This window comes from Callorhinus ursinus, unplaced genomic scaffold (genome assembly GCF_003265705.2).
Source record: "Callorhinus ursinus isolate GAN/ISIS: 27379988/994484 unplaced genomic scaffold, GSC_fseal_2.0 scaffold11, whole genome shotgun sequence".
Taxonomy (NCBI): Eukaryota; Metazoa; Chordata; class Mammalia; order Carnivora; family Otariidae; genus Callorhinus; species Callorhinus ursinus.
Window position 1 is genome coordinate 56,157,649 of NW_027397073.1, and position 21,686 is coordinate 56,179,334.

The window sequence follows — 21,686 nt, forward strand, 5'->3', positions numbered from 1 at the left end:
TGGCCAATTTGGTACTATTTAAGCAACGTGAAGAACTAAATCAATTAGCCAGATAATGCTTTTCTGAAATAAAGGCAATCTTACTCTTCCCCCGACTCCCCAATTTCATTATAATATATTCTCCTGGAGAAGAATCAAACAATACAAGTTGTCTTCAATGGATTAAAATTTTGGTAAAATCCATATCATAAAACAATCAGCTAATTTTAGCCTTGAGGAAGTTCAAAACAGTATGAAGAAAGTAAACATTACTCCTAATGAGCAATTAATGAGTTTTTAGATTGCTTCCAGGATTTATTATTCTAACGAAGAAATATGGTAGTGAACATTCTTATTGCAAATCTGACTATTATCTTATGGAAATGCTCAAAAAATTCCTTTTATGTGTTAAAAACCATTGGACATACCCAAGCAATGATTTTTCTTGTCATGGAAAGTGTAATTGATAGACATTGACCATTGCCTGTGATTTTAAGCAACTACTGCATGGATCTGGGTTACCTTTTCCAGAGTAGAAAATATATTTTTACTACAAGAAACAGAGCATCTAATGTTTCAGATTTCCTTCTGAAAAGCCCATTTTTGTCCATACGGATACGGTTTTCCTCTCATGTATGATATTATATTGATCTTGGAGAGAAGAAAAAAGATGCATTTCATCTGACATGGTTCAGCTGAATAATGATGGCTTTGACTGTGTTTTTCTTCTAAGAAAGGACAGTCTTATATTTTAAGGAATTATGTTTGAAGCAGTAATGTTATTGTCAGACCTTTACCGGTAAGCTCACAAAGAAAGGTTATTGGTGGGGAGAGGAGCAGGGGTCTTCTTGTTAATAAAAATAATCAAACATTTGGATTGTTTGCTTTTACTTGCTTTAAAAATAAAGAGTCAACAAAAATGTGGAGAAAACATTTCTAAGATCATTGAGTGGTTAAAGACTAGAATGAAGGCTTTATGCTAAAGGAGTAAGTAGACACAATTATGCTGATTTGTTTTAAGAAGCTCCAAAGGGGAAAGAAAGAGATTACTCTGAGACTGGGGTACAGAAGCCAAGAATCATTTAGAGCTTCCAGAAAACTGGGACAAAATCAATAGGAAAAGGGGTCTTTGTTTATAATGGAATTTAAAATTCAGAAGTAAAAGTCAGTAAGTCTCTACAGCTCCCTGAAGAATTTCTCAGTGACTGAGTGAGAGAGAGAACTTTGGGGAGACAGGTGAGAAAAGACGGAGGAAAGAACATGTAATAAATATCTGCCAGTTTCAATGAAAGAGGAAGCCATGAGTAATTCTTTCAAATGAGTAGACTTTATTGTGAGAGACATTCATGAATATTATATCAGGATTTTTCAAGTTTTTTTCCCTTTCTTCAAGTCAGCTGAGTATTGACTAATGATTGATGGAAATCCTTGGCCTTCAGTTTTGTATAGCTCTCTCTTATTACATCAGAGACTTACACAGGAATGTAATCATATTGACCATCACTTTTGAGCTCATTACTGAATGGTAAAATTAAGAGGGACTTCGAAAAGTCACCCAGAACTTCCAATCCTGGAAATGGCCAGCTAGATTATTTAGATCAACCCGCCTGCTAACAACAATGAAAATGAGGGTAGTTTTCATGACTGGGATGTTACACACGAGGCCTCTGGGATTCTGGCAATGTTCTCTCTCTTGATCTCAGGTTTCCTAAGTTATAATGTTATCTCTTGATTTGGGTGATGTTTAACTTGTTTTTGCACTGTTCTGTATGTAAGTTATATGTCACAAAAAAAGAATTTTTTAAATTCCCTAATTCACCTTCAACCTTCAGGCAGGTAGATTTTGCACAATGAAGATACATTTTCTTTCTCCATGAATAGAAATGTTTACGATCCAAACAACACTTTCTCAAATCCCACTTCCTAGGAGTCATCTTATATGCCACATTGAAAGCTACAGGACCCAAGATGAAAATATTGAAAAGATTTCCAAGAAAGTTTTTGGCGAGAGCATTAAAGTTTATGAGGTGGCCAATTAGAATCAATTAGAATAGAATAGTCTCCAGTGTTTCTACTACAACTATTTTGTTCTAGCAAAGAATTCCTATTCCTCTCATACAAATGCTCTAAACTTCATGTTAGGAAGTTCTACATTCTGAAATTTCCCACAAATCAAAAAGGAATGATGTGGTTTTTAATAATTGCAATTAAAAGTTTTAATCTCTGCATTTAGCCAAAAGACATGTAAAGTAGGAATTCTTTTTTTTAATATTTATTTTTCTAAAGGTTTTATTTCTTTATTTTAGAGAGAGAGAGAGACAGCACGAGTGGGAGGGGCAGAGGGAGAGGGAAAGAGAGAATCTCAAGCAGACTCCATGCTAAGCGTGGAGCCTGATGTGGGGCTCCATCCCAGGACCCTGAGATCATGACCTGAGCTGAAACCAAGTGGACATTTAACCAACTGTGCCACTAGGCACCCCTAAAGTAGAAACTCTTAGCCTCATTATGGAAAATCATTGTTATCATCAGAATAATTTCATCAACCATAGCCAAACTTTACTGAACACTTACTATGTACAGATAATATGCTAAGTATTCACAAACATCATTTCATTCATTATCCATTCAAATCCTGTGAGACAAGTAGTGTAATTAGTCAGTTCCATTTTTTGGACTAGAAAACTGAGAGCCATAAATTTAAGTATCTTGCCCAATATAAGAGAGCTATTAAGTAGTAGAGCTGAGATTTAATATCAGGTTATAATCACTGTTCTACACCTCACAGAAGTTGTAAGCAAATTGATATAGAATCATTAGAGAATGTATTAGATCCTTAATAAAGATTTTTGAGGTTTACTTTTCCCCAAAAGATAAAATTGGAGAATAAATTGAAATCAGATGAGCCATTTTCTCTTTTCTGCATTTCTTATATCCTTGCATTCTCTGACTCCATATTTTTCTTGAAGAATTGGTTATTCCTATCATTTTCCTTTCCATAGTTTTGATATTATCTGATTGGACAGCCTTTCCTAGAATAAAAATTAATGTTTCATTTCCAAGTGAAATTGGAAATAACCACTTTAAAGAAATGAGAAGTAGATTATAGTAAAGTTGTCCGATAACTCTATCTTCCTAGCTGATATGAGGATATCATGTCAAATTTGATTCCAATGAGACTAAGTTGCTCGATCTGTCTACTCTTCAATTCGGTGGCACATCAACCTGAATTTAGTCAACAATAATTTATGTGGAGAATATATGGTAGTGATATTTGGCCTATAAAAATTAACCAGTAGTTAGAGGAGGTAAAGTCAACATGGATTAAAATGAAGTTTTGAGGTTATTTACAAAGTTTATTTTGTTTATTCCTGTGCTGACGGGATTCATTTAAACTGCTTGATGTGATGAATTAAATGGAGAAGGGATTTACTACCTTTATATCTTTAAGGTCTGTAAGCATGGCCTGAATCTCTGCCTTTTCTACAAAAGGTGATACTGTTTTGGATAGGATACATGTGTGTGGTGGTGGTGCATGAAGACTGGGGATTGTTCCAGATGCTTCCATTTAGCCTTCACGACCATGATAGCTCTTACTCCACAAGCTAAGGAATCAACGTGAGGTTCTTATCATCTATCAAGTATGTGTTATCATTATCAAATAATAATATTTATCGAATGCCAAAATTTCAATTAAATAATTGGGGACTGGGGAAATTGCCACTGGTTACAGTGGCTATTGGACTACCCTAATGTGAACTGGACCTTAGCCAGGACTCCATTTGTTGCCTGGTTCTCTTTAAACTCACTTAAACAGAAACCATGGTGAGTCTTCATCTCAGTGTCAGCCCAGACTCTGTGTCCAAGAGTCATTCCTCTTTCAAGATGTAAGTTACTTTAGTAAATGGCCATATGTCTTTTGGGGGAAGAGCTGGGAGATGTTGTTTTGTATACTTGTATTGCAAGGTCCTTTCTTCTGGAGCCCTAAGCTTTCTTTAGTCAATGAACTATGGGTATGAAACTGGCTCAGGTCTGGAAACTAGGCAAGCGATTATGACTTCCAATTTGGGTGTCAGCCTTCAGTCTCTTGATCAGACATCTTTGCTTTCTTTGAGTTGTACAGATCAAGACATAATCTTGTTTCATTTTATCTGTCACACCCTGAGGGGTGTCATGTTCTGTTAACCACCTCTACAACCCTGTATATGTCACAACCTTGTTGTTTATGATAATGGTGCCCACTCTCTTCTGACATTGAAGCACCACTACCCAGACTCTTTTATTTCAAGATTCTATCATCCCTGTCCCTATCTGGAGGTGCAGTTCTGAAACAGCACCTTCTGTCATCACCCTTGCCTAGGGAAGATGGCTGCCTCTGAGCTTCTTTGTTATGCTCATTCCTTATCACTTTGGTGTATGGAATGTCCTCTGGGCCCTCCCTTGGGGCATAGCCATATATGGTAGTTTTTCAGTCCTTACATAGCATGTTCTCTCTAGAATGCCCATTTCTCCATGCCTTTTAGTCCCTTCTTCCATAGTCCACTGTGACAATTTTGGCATTTCTGGTTCACTTTATGTGGGGCATTGCTTTCAAGTGCCACCCTAGGAGTCTGTAAGCAACAATTCCAAATAAACTCCCTTATCTATCTTTGTGTTCTACTTCTCATCAAGCACCCGCAGGACACAGAAGCATTCAAATTCTCTTGGTTCCAATAGTCTTTGTTGGCAACATGCTGCAGTTTCTTTGGAGTACAATCATTTTCCTCTCTTAGCAGATGCAACATTTCCCCAGTGAGGTTATATCGTAATTAGCTCTGCTTAGGTCACTGGTGTTCAGGGAGGAAAATGGGGTTAGATATGGCAGCATGTTCTGTCTTGCAGGATACAGAGGCCTCTTCAGCTGAAAGGAAGGGCACTCGCCTTTAACAGAGAGGGAGAGGCCAAGGATTCAATCTGTTCTGAAGCTCTGATAGTCTTCTAATTAAGGCCTCAAACTAATCCTCAGTTTTTTCTGTCCTCCAGCTGCAGGAAATGAGAATTTCTTTATATGCTGCCAAAGAGTCCTGATGGCTTTCACACTTAACTTTAATTAATGACTAATCACTATGGTGGGCAGAATAATGTGCCTTCTAAGATGTCCATGTTCTAATCCCTGGAGGCTGTTGAAAAAAGACTTTAGAGCTGTTCCTTGGGAACCTGCTTCTCCTTCTGCCTCTCTCTCTCTGTCTCTTATGAATAAATAAATAAAATCTTTAAAAAAAGAAAAAAGACTTTAGAAATGTTGAGATATTGAGGATTTTGAAATGAGAGATAGCCTGGATTATCCAGGTTGGTCCCATGTAATCCCATGAGTCCTATAAGAGGGAGGCAAGGAGACAGAGTCAGAGAAGGAAAATGGATGAGGAGAGCAGAGGTTGGAGTGGTACTATTTCTATACCAGTTAAAATGTGCAAGTCAAATCAGTGTGAGTCTACTGCATATATGGAAAAGAGATCAGAAAAAAACACTTAAAAAAGAAAAGCTGTTGACTCTGGATACTGAGACTATGGGTAACTTCATTTTCTTTTTTTACAGCACTTTTTAGTAATTTCCCAAATTTTCTGTAATAAACATGCATTTTAAAAAAGCACTTTTTCTGACTATAAAAGCAATACATGACCATTGTAGAGAAATTGGAAAATGCAAGTAAGTGTATGGAAAAAAGTAAAGATCATATCACCACCCCATCACCTAGAGAACATAACTATTAACATTTGGGTATATTTCATTTCCATTTTTTTCTGTGCACTCAGATATGAATGTATATATGACTTGATACTTGACTTAATACTGTCTGTTCAGTCATGTATCCTGCTTGCTTGCTTGTTCTTTCTTTCCTTTTTTTCTTTTTGCTTAACATTATATGGTAAGCTTTTTTACTTATCCTCAATTTTTAAAACACCATTTTTTTAAATTTTTATTGTTATGTTAATCACCATATATTACATCATTAGTTTTGGATGTAGTGTTCCATGATTCATTGTTTGTGCATAACACCCAGTGCTCCATGCAGAACGTGTCCTCTTTAATACCCATCACCAGGCTAACCCATCCCCCCACCCCCCTCCCCTCTAGAACCCTCAGTTTGTTTTTCAGAGTCCATCGTCTCTCATGGTTGGTCTTCCCTTCTGATTTCCCCCCCTTCATTCTTCCCCTCCTGCTATCTTCTTTTTTTTTCTTAACATATATTGCATTATTTGTAAAACACCATTTTTAATGAAGGCGGGATGTTACCATGCATTTCCCTACTAGACTGTAAGATTATCTCCAGTTTTTCGATATTGCAAATAATGATGTGATGAATGAAGTTGTATGTAAAGATTAAGCTACATATCAGATTTTTTCCCAAGAAGTGGGACTGCGTTACTGTGATAACCAGAAAAAAAATATGTTACACTAAAATGTATTAAATCATGATCAGGTGAAAAATACCTAGAAATTATTAGGTATTGACAAAAGGTTTTTGGAAGTAAGCCATCTTTCCCTATACCAGACATCTTAGGCCAGGCCCCAGCCTGTCCGTGTTTCATGAAGGAAGCCATCAGGTGACTCGTACAGGTGGCTGTATAAGCCATCTTCCTTTTCCTAAGAGCAGAAGGGTGGTGGGCTGAGAAAATCTTTCTTGGTGACGTTGAATGGTAATATGTGCAGTGGTTATTTCTAACACGGGTAGATTCCCAGGGGAATACTGCGTTTTTCCTTCTGTTATAGGAGGTATTCTGCTTTCCCTAGAGGGATAGTATGGCACAGTAGATAAAGCATCCTTGAAAAAAGAAGCCACTGTATAGATGTAACCTCAAAACGGAGGAGCAGCCGATAGGGTGTGTGAGGCTGAGCGGTTCCAGTCACCCGGCTGATCATAACTGCACACGCCACACTGAAGGACTTATCACCCCTACCTCAGCACATTGGAGAAACCACCCATGAGAATAATTTCTTTCTGACTATGATTGATGCTGTGCTCTGCCTCATTCACACCATTTGCTAAATTATGCAGAGAAAATTATTGGCTGGGACTGAGAGACCATTACAGTGGGAAATGGTTAGCTAAGACATAGGAATGGTCTAAACCTCTCCCGGGAAGTACCTTGATATATATCTCAAATTTACTTCATTTTCTATATATGGATACATTTCACATTTGGAAAACAGTTCAAACAGCAGGCAAATAAAAGTTGAGAAAGAAACAGTGATATCTCTTTATTTGGAATAAAAAAAAATCCAAACAATTCTAAGAAATGATTTAGAAAGAGTTCAGATTAGCTTTAAACTTTCTCTCTGCAATAAAAAAGAAAGCTACATGAAAGTATTTTCACTAGTGAAGGGGGAAATAGGACAATTTCTTAAAACCTTTGAAATGAAACAGGAGCAAACCTCTGTGGCAAAGTATTTTCTGTAAATGTATTTGTGTTTGGATAATTTTTCTTTAATAAGCAGTTGCAAAAAAAATTATACAGAGGCATACCTTGTTTTATTGCACTTCACTTTATAGCACTTTGCAGATACTGCATTTTTTACAAATTGAGGGTTTATGGCAACCTTGAACAAGTCTATTGGCGCCATTTTTCCAACGGCATTTGCTTACTCCACATCTCTGTGTGACATTTTGGTAATTCTCACAATACTTCAAAGTTTTTCATTATTATTATATTTGTTGTGGTGATCTGTGATCAGTGACCTTTGATGTTTCCATTGTAATTGTTTTTGGGGTGCCACAAACCACACCCATGCAAGATGGTGAACATAATCAATAGACAATGTGTGTTTTCTGACTGCTCCACCGACCAGCCATTCCCCTTCTCTCTCCCTCTCCTCAGGCCTCCCTATTCCCTGAAACACAACAATATTGAAATTAGGTCAATGAATAACCCTACAATAGCCTCTAAGTGTTCAGATGAAAGGAAGAGTCACACCCTCTCACTTTAAATCGAAAGATAGCGATGATTAAGCTTAGTGAAGGCATGTCAAAAACCAAGAGAGGCCGAAAGGTAGGCCTCTTGCACCAAATAGCCAAGTTGTGAATGCAAAGGAAAAGTTCTTGAAGGAAATTAGAAGTGTGACTCCGGCGAACACACCAACAAATGATAAGAATGTGAAACAGCCTTATTGCTGATATGGTGAAAGTTTTAGTGGTCTAGATTAGAAGATCACACCAGTCACAACATTCCCTTGAGCCAAAGCCTAATCCAGATCAGGGCCCTAATGCTCTTTAATTCCGTGAAGGCTGAGAGAGGTGAGGAAGCTGTGGGAGAACAGTCTGAAGCCAGCAGAGAGTGGTTCGTGAGGTTGAAGGAAAGAAATGATTTATATAACTTAAAAGTACAAGGTGAAGCGGCAAGTACTGATGTAGAAGCTGCAGCAAGTTACTCAGAAGATCTAGCTAGGATCATCACTGAAGGTGGCTACACCAGACAACAGATTTTTATCGTAGATGAAATAGCCTTCTGTTAGAAGAAAATGCCATTTAGGACTTTCATAGCTGGAGAGGAAAAGCCAGTGCCTGGCTGCAAAGTTTCAAAAGATAGACTGACTCATTTGTTAGAAGCTAAGGCAGCTGGTGACTTTAAGTTGAAGCCAATGCTCATTTACCATTCTGAAAATCCTAGGGCCCATAAGAATTATGTTAAATCTACACTGCCTGTGCTCTGTAAATAGAACAATAAGGTCTGGATGACAGCACATCTGTTTATGACATGGTTTACTAAATATTTTAAGGCCACTATTGAAACCTGCTGCTCACTGACAAGGCACCTGGTCACCCAAGAGCTCTAATGGAGATGTCCAACAAGATTAATGTTGTTTTCATGCCTCTTAACACAATATCCGTTCTGTAGTCCATGGATCAAGGAGTCATTTTGACTTTTGAGTCTTATTATTTAAGAAATATATTTCATAAGGCCATAGATGTGGCTGCTATAGATGCTGATTGCTCTGATGGACCTGGGCAGAGTTCACTGAAAACCTTCTGGAAAGGATTCACCATTCTAGATGATTAAGAACATGCATGATTCATGGGAAGAGGTCAAAATATTAACATTAACAGGAGTTTGGAAAAAGTTGATTCCAACCTTCATGGATGACTTTGAGGGGTTCTAGACTTCAGGGGAAGAAGTCACTGCAGATGTGGCAGAAACAGCAAGAGAGGGCGCCTGGGTGGCTCAGTTGGTTAAGCAACTGCCTTCAGCTCAGGTCATGATCCTGGAGTCCCGGGATCGAGTCCCACATCAGGCTCCCTGCTCTGCGAGGAGTCTGCTTCTCCCTCTGACCCTCTTCCCTCTCGTGCTCTCTATCTCTCATTCTCTCTCTCTCAAATAAATAATAAAATAAAATCTTTAAAAAAAAAAAGAAACAGCAAGAGAACCAGAATTAGAAGTGGAGCCTGAAGTTGGGACTGAATTGTGGATATCTCAGGATAACATTTTCATGGACGAGGAGTTGCTTCTTATGGATGAGTAAAGAAAGTGGTTTCTGGAGAGGGAATCTATTACTGATGAAGATGCTGTGAAGATGGTTGAAATGACAACAAAGAATTTAGAATATTCCATAAACTTAGTTGATGAAGCAGCAACAGGGTTTGAGAAGATTGACTCCAATTTTACTCTGAGTAAAATGCTCTCAAACGGCATTCACACTACAGATAAATCATTCGTGAAAGGAAGAGTTGATTGATGTGGTAAACTTCATCATTGTCTTCTTTTAAGAAATTGCCACAGCCACCCAACCTTCATCAACCATCACCCTGACGAGTCAGTAGCCATCAACATCGAGGCAAGACCGTCCACCATCAAAAAGATTATGACTTACTGAAAGCTCAGATGATGGGTAGCATTATTTTTTTAGCAATAAAGTATTTTTAAATTAAGGTGTATACATTGTTTTTTTAGACATAATGTTATTGCACACTTAATAGACTCTAATATAGTGTAAATGTAACTTTTATATGCACTGGGAAACCAAAAATTCATTTGACTTGCTTTGCTGTAATACTTGCTTTATTGCAGTGGTCTGGAACTGAACCTGCAATATCTCCAAGGTATGCCTATAAAATAAGTGCCTTCTTGTTTAGGCAAACTTCCTTCCCTATGGAACCAGCAACACTAAACTTTAGCATTAGACCACGTTATCAAGATCTATCACAGTCATGATAGATCTTGTAAAAAATGGCTTTTCCTTGAGGATAGTGACACACATGCCAAATCTTTGCAGTTTCTCTCTGCACAGCTAAATTAAGAGGCTCTATCATCAATCATGTCGAATTTGTTGAAATGCTTTTTATGTCAAGTTGGTACAGCACTAGCCTATTATAGTTACTGTCAGGCTTCTCATTTTTTTTTTTTTTAAACCAGATGTTCCCAGAAGAAAGCAGAGGAACATTTGATGTGAAAGGAATGAATTTATCAGGTTGGTTGTGATAAATACACCACATTTTAAAGATACAAAAATTGGTACAGGGAGAAGCTAAAAATATCTCCAGAAGGAGGAAAATGAGTTATAAACAGTGAACACCAAAAGAGAAGGAAAATTATTTACATTAATATATTCTGTGGCGGAATATTATTTAGTCTTAAAAATGAAGGAAATCCTAAAACATGGATGAACCTTGAGGACATTATACTATTCAATTCAATCCAAAGAATATTTATTAATCTCATAATGAACTTTAGAATTATAGTTCTGTTTCTGTATCTCTTAAACTCATTTCCCCCCTCAAAATGTCTGTAAATTATTATCTCTATATTCTTAACAGAATGTATTAAGCTAGTAGTCAAAATTCTATCCCCTTCATTTATTGGTTGAGGAAGTAGAGTGGTTCAGTGACATGCCTAAAGTCAAATGAGCTAGAAGACAGCCAGGAACTAAGAGCAGTTTAGGTGTTCTGACCTTGCCCTGGGTTCTGTGCATTATGCCCTTGGAAATCCGGGTGGCTAAGGCTGCAAAAATCATGGAAAGCCAACACCTTTTCCCCTCACAGAGTCCAAATAACTCGTCCATATCTTGGATTTGTATGCGAGTCAGTGTTAGAGTGAAGCCACCTGCAGTCTGTAACACCCATTTGTGACCCCTTCACTTCTGCTTTCTTTACAACAGTAGTCTGTGTTGTGACCGTGTGCCTTTCATGTCTGGCCCATCATGGGGCTGAGATGAGCATAGTTCAATACTTGTACATGGGCTGAGTCTAAAATTTCACTCCTGGGGGCCTTGTCCTGCCACTCCACGCCCAAAACTTCTTGAGCATGTATCGTGTGCCAAGCACTGTAGTAAGTGCTTTATATGCATCTCCTCATTTAATTCTTCGTAATGTTATTATCACCATCCCCATTAAATAGGCTGAAATTCATTTGCCCAATTTGTGAAGTTGGAATGTGACAAAGCCAAGATCCAAACCCAGGCAGTTTGACTCCTGAGTCCTGATACTTAACCATTATGCCACTTACCTTAAGTTTCTACCTGGAAGCGATGTGATCTTCACATTTTGTCAATCTCTACATAATAAGAATGCTGTTTTTCCTTCTGGGACACACCTTTCTTGCCAGCTTGAAGCCAGTTTTCTCCTTCTGCATCAATCATTCCTGGATAATGTTTAAGCTAAGAGGCAGAGCCCAGTGACAGTTCTCATTTTTTTTAAGAAACCTCATGGGCTTGGGATTGTATTTCCCTTGTGTAAACTGGTATTGGATCTCAGGCTCCTCAAGGCTCTCTGTCAGCCCCCAATGCCATGCTGACTCCGCAAAGCAGTGAGTAATAAATTGCTTGCTCTTTCGGCTTCTGTGCTTTAAGAACGCAGTCATCCATCTACATCCTACTATTTCTGTGTCATTGTCAATGATATCTGATAATGTTTGTAATCTGGTAAGGTGAAAGAGCCTCCCAGGTGTCAAGATACATGTTGTGACACAGCTTTGTAAGTCCCTTACTGCATTCTCAAACACACCAGCATAGACAAAGTTGAACAGGACTGAATGTAACACAGTCTGATTTCACTCAATTTTTGTTGAGTGTTAGTAAACTTTTTTTTAAAGATTTTATTTATTTATTTGAGAGAGAGCACAAACGGGGGGGAGGAGTGAAGGGAGAGAGAGAGAGAAGAGGGGAGCCCGACTTGGAACTCGATCCCAGGACCCCTGGGATCATGCTCTGAACCGCAGGCAGATGCTTAACCAACTGGGGCACCCAGGCGCCCCAAGGATTAGTACACTTTTAAGAGTGGTCAAACTTCTGAAGTTGCCAGGATGCAATTCTAATGATTTCCAAATGCTTTTATGACATCCCAGAATGTACTTTAGAGATTTCTTATGCTATTTTCTTCACATTTCCTGTGCATTAAAATTATGTGTATTTGTAATGTATCTTGATCTTACATACATCAAGCTTTTCATTAGCTGGCCCAGGAGTTTCTAGCCAGGATTTGCATTTTCATTGTGAAGGTTTTCATTTGAAACAGGTAATATTTTGTTTAATGTAAGACACCCAGCATTGATTAGCACTACAAGTGACTGAAAGTTCAGTACATGAAAATTGGAATTTCTACCAGGACACTTGCTTCTAAATCTGTATCTCTGATACACACACACACGCACACACACACACTCTGGAAAGCCAGTAATTGATTGCATTTTAATGCATATACATCAATCCAAAAGTCTTATTTACACAAAAACATTAGACTTATTAGAAGGATCAGAACTATAATTCGTTAATTTGTTAATAGATCTTCTGATTTTAGTGTGGTTTGCTGAGGCTACCCTACTTTGTCATCAAAAGTTCTGTAAAAAAGATAATGGTTATACAATCTACACTGGACATTAGAAAGCCAAGTTGCAAGAAGAAAGCCTTCTTTTCTAATGGGAGGTCCAGATATATATAGAAAATACCTACTGGTGAGTGTCAGGAGTAGGGACAGAGATGCTGATATAGCAGAGTTGTTTGGAGTTTGTGAGACACAGCCCCTTTTGCTTTGAGAGTTATTGAAGTTTTACACTGCCTTTGAAATTCAAATTCACAGAGCGTTCTGCTCAGCCCTGCTCTGACTAGCTCCTTTGAACTTAAGTGTCTTTTCTTGGCCTACTATCAAGTCCTCTCAGTCAAGACCTTCTGGATTCAAGCCTCTTTCCCTAAGAAGGAGGGGGGTTTCATCACTGTTCCAGCTTGGGGCTCGGAATGGAGAGGGGTATAAATCTTAAGCTGGGTCTTTTAACTCCCAGCTACATCGAGGCTGTAGCGACTTTCCGTTTCACACCACCAGTGCCACTGGCATATCCACTGTTCCACCCTTGGTGGTCCAGGGGCTGAGGGAAGTCTCTAGGCGCAGACAGGAATCTTTCCTACTGGATCACACGTTGCTTGCTGCCTCGTCAGGACAGAAGGTGGTGCTCATTCAGATGCTGACAGACAGTGGGCACCAGGTGGCCTCAAGCAATTCCCAGGACTTGCTTGACAGAAGCTGAACTAAGTATTAACACTGATTCTGCTCGTCTACACCAGTTCTCCCTGTACACAATCCTCCTTAGCCTGGGTAGTCTGGCCCTATTCTCTTTCAAACTATTGTTTATATTTATACATGCCATGCTCTGCTCCTTAGAGTATTTGTTTTTAATTCTTAAAATATATTCCCACCCTGTAAACACAGAAACAGAAGTATACTCTCGGTTTTTACCTATCAAAGCTTACCAGTGTTAGAACCCAGTTTGCTAACCCCGCCCCCTTTCAAGGCCGCCCCGCCCCCCCCAGGGTGCCCCCCCCCCCCCCCGTTGTCACCTGGGGCGCAGGCATCATGGGAGATCCTATACCATCTCTACTGCGCAGACTCAGAGGTGGCTGAAGCTTTGCTGGTCTTGCACCTGGGGTGTCTGCTTCCTTGTCGTCATTTTTGCCTCAGCTCATTGACTCGCGACAAGGTTTTGAAGAACTCTGCCCCGTGTTTTCCCGGTCTGGGTGCTTGAAGAGAAGGAAAGGGCCAAGAGAACACGAAACTGCCGAACGCCGCTGGGCCGAATATTCCTTCAAGAGTCCAAGGAAACTGTCCCTGGGGACGGGCGAAGGGCGGGCCGTGGCGTGGTCCCTGCCGTCGCGCACCGGGGCGGATCGTGTGATTCTTGAGACTCAGGACCCGGTGAGTAGGAGGCCCAGTCCGGGGTGGGGTTCCCCTCACCGCCAGCCGGGTGAGATGCCTGAGGAGTTTCCCGTCCGTGGGTACTGTTCCCGCCAAGGACCATTCAGGGCCTCCCAGTGCCCGGGCCTCGTGCGGAGATCCCCGCTGGGCCGCGCGGCTGGAGCTGTGAGGGCCAGGCCGGGCCCGGGAGAGCGGGGTCTTCGGGCGAGGCCGGGAGTCCGGGACTGAAACCAGGGCAGAGGCTGGGGCGTCTGCGGAGGACATCCCAAGGTTCCAGTACAGGTGGGTCTTTGCTAGCCAGAGGGAGGGAATGGGGAGCCTGCTGTTCTTTGTCCCAGGTTTTGGAACCCTTTTTGTTACCTTTTAGGACAGGGCTCAGATTTTAGTCCCAGGATTTCTTCACACAGTTTACTGAGGACCAAAAAGCCTCTGTTCGCATGGCTTTTGTCTGTTAGTATTTATTGTCAGAAATTAAAACAGGGAAAGTTTTAAATTTCAGTTTATTTAAAACTCAGTAATGAACCCCTTACATGTTAACATTTTTATGAAAAATAACTGTTTACAAAACAAAGAATGGCATTGTTTTACGTTTTTGCTAATCTCTTTAATATATTCCATCTCCAACATTCAGTCTGTTGTGATATCCATGTCATGTAGTCTCTGGAAAACTTAACTGCACTCCAGAGAGAATGAGACTGAAAAAGATAAATAACGTCTTGGTATTATGAATAACATATTGGGATTGGTTTGCAGCCTGCATGAAAGGTCTTGGGAACTCTAGGCTCCCCACTTTGAGAACCTCTTGAGGAAGTGCCATCTGACCTCCACAGTGAAACAGATCAGGATATTTGAATTTGGCTGCTGCGAGCTGACAAATCATCTTTTTGATGATATTGTTATAGGAAGACCAGTTGTATCAAAATTATGTTTTCTTTGAGAGGCATGTCCCTAAATTTTTATCCAGTGCAAGCATTTAGCATGGGATGAGAGGCTTTGGTTTCATAATGCTCTGATAAGCGAGGAGTCATTTATCCCACACAAATTCCTATTATTTTCTTATCTGTTCTTTTTATTTGGGGCATTATTAGAGATTCTATAAAGTGAAATTCTGGTTTCCCTCAAACTCCTTAACTGTTCTTTTTCAGTGTTTCCTTTGCAGGCCCCTCCTCTACCTAAATGCACAGAAGGGAGTGGAAAAGAGGGAATTCCATCCATGGCAATACCCCTCCTCTACCTAAATGCACAGAGGGGAGTGGAAAAGAGGGAATTCCATCCATGGTAATATAAATGGGCTGAGTGTTCTCAAAGTACAAACAGGCATCTTTCCTGGTGGATGGTGGACAGCTTTCTGGTACAGTGAGGAACATTGGAAAGGCTTCTCAGTACATGAGAACTTGTAGTGTCCGGAGCCCTTTCTCTTTATGCTGTTTCCCTAGATGATTTCTTTTCTTTTTTTTTTTTTAAGATTTTATTTATTTGACAGAGAGAGACAACACAAGCAGGGGGCAGTGGGAGAGGGAGAAGCAGGCTCTCCGCTGAGCAGGGAGCCCGATGCGGGGCTTGATCCCAGGACCCCGGGATCACGACCAGAGCCGAAGGCAGTCGCGTAACTGACTGAGCTACCCAGGTGCCCCTCCCTAGATAATTTCACCTAATCTCATGGCTTTCTGTGTTTTTATTGTCAGAACACATTATCTGCCACTACTGCTTCTAATTTGAGTTCCTGGCTCAAAATTTAGTTGTCTGTATGATGTCTCCACTTTTATGTCTTTTTTTTTTAAAGATTTTATTTATTTATTTGAGAGAGCTAGTGAGAAATTGAGAGAGAGCATAAGCAGCAGGGAGGGGCAGAGGGAGAAATAGACTCCCCACCAAGCAGGGAGCCCAGTGTGGGGCTCGATGTGTGGCTCGATCCCAGGACCCTGGGACCATGACCTGAGCCGAAGGCAGACGCTCAACTGACTGAGCCACCCAGGCGCCCCTTCACTTTTATGTCTTGAGGACAACTTGAACTTAACAAAGTGAAACTGTTCTTCTAGTCTTTTCCCCTTGATGTATGCACTCAGCTTGCTCCTTCTTCAGTTTTCCGAAATTGACATTATATTCTTCTAACTTGCTTAAACTGTAAATCTGGAAGTCATTTGGACTTTTTTTTTTTTTAAGATTTTATCCATTTATTTGAGTGAGAGAGAGAGAGAGAGAGAGAGAGAGACATGAGCAGGGGGGAGGGGCAGAGGAAGAGGGAGAAGCAGATACCACCCCACCCCACCCCCGCTGAGCAGGGAGCCCAACATGGGACTCCATCCCAGGACCCTGAGATGATGACCTGAGCTGAAGGCAGATGCTTAACCAACCAACTGAGCCACCCAGGCGCCCCATCTGTCACCTAGTCTTAATCATTTTAGTTCTAAGTTATATCTCTAATTATATTAGCTTTTTTTAACTGCTACTACCCTAGTCCAAGTTTACTATCATTTTTTGCCTGGATTGCCCAACAGCATCCTTCTTATTTATTCTCCTTTTATCCACATGTATTATTGCCCCTTCTCCAATCCATCTCCAAATCTTACAAAATCAGAAGTATGTATACATTGCTTCCCTGTCAGCAGTTTTTCCGTGGCTTCTCAATGTTTTTAGGATAAAGATCAAAGTTCTTTTTTTTTTTGCCCTTTAAATAGTTATTTATTATTTTTTAACTTAATTTAATTAAATTATGTTATGTTAGTCACCATACAGTACATCATTAGTTTTTGATGTGGTGATCCACGATCCATTGTTTTCGTATAACACCCAGTGCTCCATGCAGTACGTGCCCTCCTTAATACCCATCTCCGGGCTAGCCCATCCCCTCACCCGCCTCCCCTCTAAAACCCTGTTAGTTTCTCAGAGTCCATAGTCTCTCATGGTTCATCTCTCCCTATAAAGATCAAAGTTCTTAACAAGGACTCTAAGATACCATGTGATCTGCCACGTCTCCCTCTCCAGCCTCTTCTCCTACCCCTCTTTCTGTCATTCTTTATAGTTCACTCATAGCAGGTTTTATTCATTCAGTGGCCCACATTTATGATTGAGCATATAATTTGTGCCAGATACTGTTGAGGCACTGAGGATACAATGGTGAACAAGGTCAGGGATCCTATTCTCATGGAAATTATATTCTGGAGTAGGGAATTAGGCTACAGGCAACCATACCAATAAATATCAAAGATCATTTCAGAGGGTGTAAGTTCTATAAAGAAACAAAACATAATGTGATAGAAAGAAAGTGATGACAAGCTACCTTGAACTGGGTGGTCAGGGAAGACCTCTGTGAAGCTGAGCTCATAATGACAAGAAGCCAGGTCAGCCATGTGAATATATGAGAACAGAACATTCCAAGTGGTGATGACAACAAAGATAAAAGCTCTGAGGGAGAAACAAGTTTGTTTATGAAATAGACAGACCAGTGTGGCTGGTTCATGGTAAGCTAGCATGTTAGTTTTCTGTTACTGCTGCAACAAATTATCGTAGTGGCTTAAAAAACACAAATTTACTGGTTTACAGTTCTGGAAGTCGGAAAGTCTGAATGGATTTCACTGGGCTAAAATCAAGGTGTCAGCAGGACTGCATTCCTTCCTGGAAGTTCTAAGGGAACATATATTTCCTTGCCTTTTCCAGCTTCTAGAGGTTGCTCACACTGCTTGGCTCATGGCCATCACCCTCTACCGTCAAAGCAATGTGGGTTGAGTCTTATATTGTGTCATGTTGATGACCTTGTTTCTGTCATCACATCTCATTCTCTTGACTCTTAGGCCTCCCTGTTCTACTTTTAAGAACACTTCTGATTACATTGGACCACCTAGAGAATTCAGGATAACTTTCCATTTTAAGGTAAGTTGATTAGCAGCCTTAATTTCATCTGCAACCTCAATCCCCCTTAGCTGTATAAAGTAATGTATTCACAAATCCCAGGGATTAGGGTGTGGATATCTTGGGGAGGGAGATATTCCACCTACCACAGGAAGAAGAGTGTAGAAGATGAGACAGAGAGATGAGTTTGGACCGGGTTATAAAAGGCATGTAGGCTAGGTTAAGGAGTTTGGATTTTATTCCAAGAAAGGGAAACCCCTTGGAAAGTTCAAGCAGAGCAATGGAGTGATCAGAATTGCATTTTAAAAGGAACATCTGTTTGTCATGTGGAATTGGATTTAAAGAGGGAAAAAATGGCAGTAGGGAGACTAGTTGAGGAATATATAAACTTGTCTGCATTTGTTTAGTTGGATTAAGGTGATAGTGATAAAGGTGGAGAAAAGCGAATGATTATAGGATATATTTTGGAGTTAAAAATTTGCAAATATATATGGAGGTAAAGGAAAGAGAAGAATGAGGGATGAGGCTCTCACTAAGTTGGGGAAGGCTAGAAGATCAGCACATTTGAGGAGATGGGAATCAGGTTTTTTTTTCCTTGTTAACTTAAAGAGCTACATTTGGTATTCAAGTGGAGACGTCAAGAAGGCAATTATATGTAAGAGTCTGAATCTCAGTGGAAAATCAGATCTAGAAGTACGGATTTGAGAGTTACCACCTAAGTGGGATTAAGGACATGTGACTGGGTGATACCTTTTAACTGTATAAATACAGAAAAGTAAAGGGCCTAGGATCAAACCCGAGGGCTCCAATATTAAGGGTCAAAAAAAAAAGAAGAGCCAGCAAAGAAAACAGAAGGCAAGCCAAGAGATTGTTTTCAGTTTTTTCATGAGGCAAGGGGGATGATTAGCAGTTTGAATACTAGTGAGAGATGAATGAGGTGAAGAGAAGTGCCGGTTGGATTTAAAATATGGTGGTCATTGCTGACCTTAAGAACAGTTTGAGTGGAGTGGTAGAGATGGAAACCTGAATGAAAAGTGTTAAAGAGAGAAACAGGTGAGAAAATAGAGGTGGCTCTTGTAGACAGTTCATTTATATTCTAAAATGTGTTCTGTGCCATCCCAATGTGAGGCTTTTGCACACTGTTTCCTCTGCCTGGCATCTCTTTCCTCTTTACCATACCACTGGTCCTTGTTAAGTTAATCCACATACTCGAACCTCAGCACTTATATCCCTTCCTCAAAGAGGGCTTTCCTGATTATCCCAGTCTGTCTGCTTGGAAGAGGTCTTCCTGTGATAATCTTTCATAGTGCACCTCACATCTTAAAACTATATAGTTAATGGGCCCACCTCCCCCATACACAAATGCATACACACATATTATGTACATGTCAGCCAGTAAAGTCCGTAAAGATGGGATGATTTCATTTTTGCTCATTATTGTATTTCTAGTATATAACCCATTGTCTAGCACATAGTAGTTTCTCAATATTCAGCTCATTTATTTAACTCATTCATTGAGTCAGTAAATAAATTAATGTTATATTTTAAACCTTGGATGAATGATGCGGTCTTGTGTTTTTTTTTCTGTAGTTCATTGTTTACATATGATAGATAACTTGGTAGCCATTCATGAAATCATACAAAGACCTATCAGGAGCACTTTGATTAACAACTAATAAACATTTTGGCCTGAAAAACAGTTGAGCATCTTTTGCCACAGACTCTTGATGAAGAGCTTCGTAAGTCATTTTAGCTTTGACATTGAAGAGCTACATGCTATTCCCAAAGGCTAGTATTCCCAAGGGCTGACAAAAAGCTGTTCTGAAGGTATGGAATATTTTTGTGTGTGTGTTTCTTATTAGCTGGGTCACATTGGGAGACCACTTAAACTCTCTGGGCCTCAGTGTTTTTATCTGTAAATTGGAGGTCATTGTCCTTATTTTGCCCACCAAATAAAATATGTGAGAACACTTTGAAAATTCTAAAGCACTATGAAAATCTAAAGTATTATTACCATTATGATTCCTTTTCTGTTACCGAAACAGGAAGATGAAAATAACCTCACTTGTTTTCCTCCCTTTTAAACTTGGTATCCTGTGAATGGGACTTACAATAAGAGTAGATGGCATTAAACCTTTTTTTACTGCTTCAGGAGCCAGGTTCTCTAGTATTTTTATTTGAATCCTATTTTGTACTGTAATGCATTATCTCTTCCCTTTGTTCATTTGATAAGGAAAATCTGCGTCCTAAGATGGCCAAATGAGCTGACGAGAGAGTCCCAGTCCTTGCCCCGGGGTTGTTCTCCCTGCCCCGCTTCACCCATGCGCCAAAAGTGCCACGTATGCGGAAGTTAGTGTATAAATTGCCCCCTTTGTTTGTGCTCAGGGCTCAGACCTTTGGAGACCACTCTCCTCTGATCCCGCCAGCGTTAAATAAACCTCCCATCCTCCGAGATCACCGAGTGCTGCTTGGTTCTTCTGTCGGGCGATCCAGTCCAGGTTCCGTAACACATTTACTTCTCGGGAACAAAACAAATCATTTTTGGACTTGGAATCTGTAGGCATAAAATGTGCCCTTCTTGCTCTTCAGAAATAAAAACTCTAAAAACATGAAACTTGAAACTTGTTTCAAGGTGCTGTCGGATTTGAGGTGAAGAATTTGAGAAAGACCAATATTTCACCTAACAAAAGTCTGAGAATATGAAAATGCCTTTGTGCTACGAGCAGTCTTTCTAATTTGTCTACATAATATGTAAATATAGAATAATTTTCACAAACCATACAGAAGAATCTATTTTATTGCTTTACAACTGTCCATTTCTAAATGTGTGTGTATATTAATACCATATTTAGTGCAGTTGATTAGAGTTTCAAGGATAGAAATACATAGACCTTGGTGTAAGTTTCAGCTTCGCTGCCTGCAAACATGTGGTTGTGTGCAATTTATTAACTCCTCTGAATCTTTTTTTTTCATCTTTAGGAAGTTTTTCATAGACTGTTGTGAGAACTAAATGAAATAATATTGAGAAAATAATTTAGTTTATAGTTTTATGAGCTAAATCAGTAAAGATTTATGTTATATATTATCATAACATTTATAATATTAATATATTACACATAATTGTATTGATTAATATAATATACATGTATTATTTTAGTGTTAATTAATAATATAATTAATATAATATTCACATATTGGTATGTATTTTTTGTATTTTCCTATTATGGGTTGAGTTGTATCCCCCTCCCCAATTCATATGTTAAACTCCTAACACTCAGTGCCTCAGAATGTGACCTTATTTGGAGATAACGGTCTTCACAGAGGTAATCAGGTTAAAATGAGGTCATTAGGGTGGGCCCTCATCCAGTATGACTGGTGTCTTTATAAAAAGGGGAAATTTGAAAAATGATATGCACCCAGGGAACAAACCATGTGAAGATGAAGGCAGAGATCAGGGTGATGATTCTATAAGCCAAGGAATGACAAGATTGCTAGCAAACCTCCAGAAGCTAGGCATGAGGCATGAACAGGTTCTCCCTCACCACCCTCAGAAGGAACTAGCCCTGCCAGCAACCTTGATCTAAGACTTCTGGCCTCCAGAACCAAGAGAAAATAAATTTCTGTTGTTTAAGCCACTCAGCTTGTGGGTACTGTGTTACAGCAGGCCTAGTAAACTAATACACTTGCCCACTGGAAAGTGAGTGAGGGTAGT

The 21,686-nt window shown here is 39.7% G+C and overlaps 1 long non-coding RNA gene across 1 annotated transcript; it reads left to right on the forward strand.

Moving 5' to 3' along the window:
- The first annotated feature begins 13,811 nt into the window (after positions 1–13,811).
- Positions 13,812–20,595, forward strand: LOC112835311 (uncharacterized). The gene is made up of 3 exons (XR_003211174.2): positions 13,812–14,125; positions 17,917–17,995; positions 20,360–20,595. It is a non-coding gene; the product is annotated as an uncharacterized lncRNA (long non-coding RNA).
- The last annotated feature ends 1,091 nt before the right edge of the window (positions 20,596–21,686 follow it).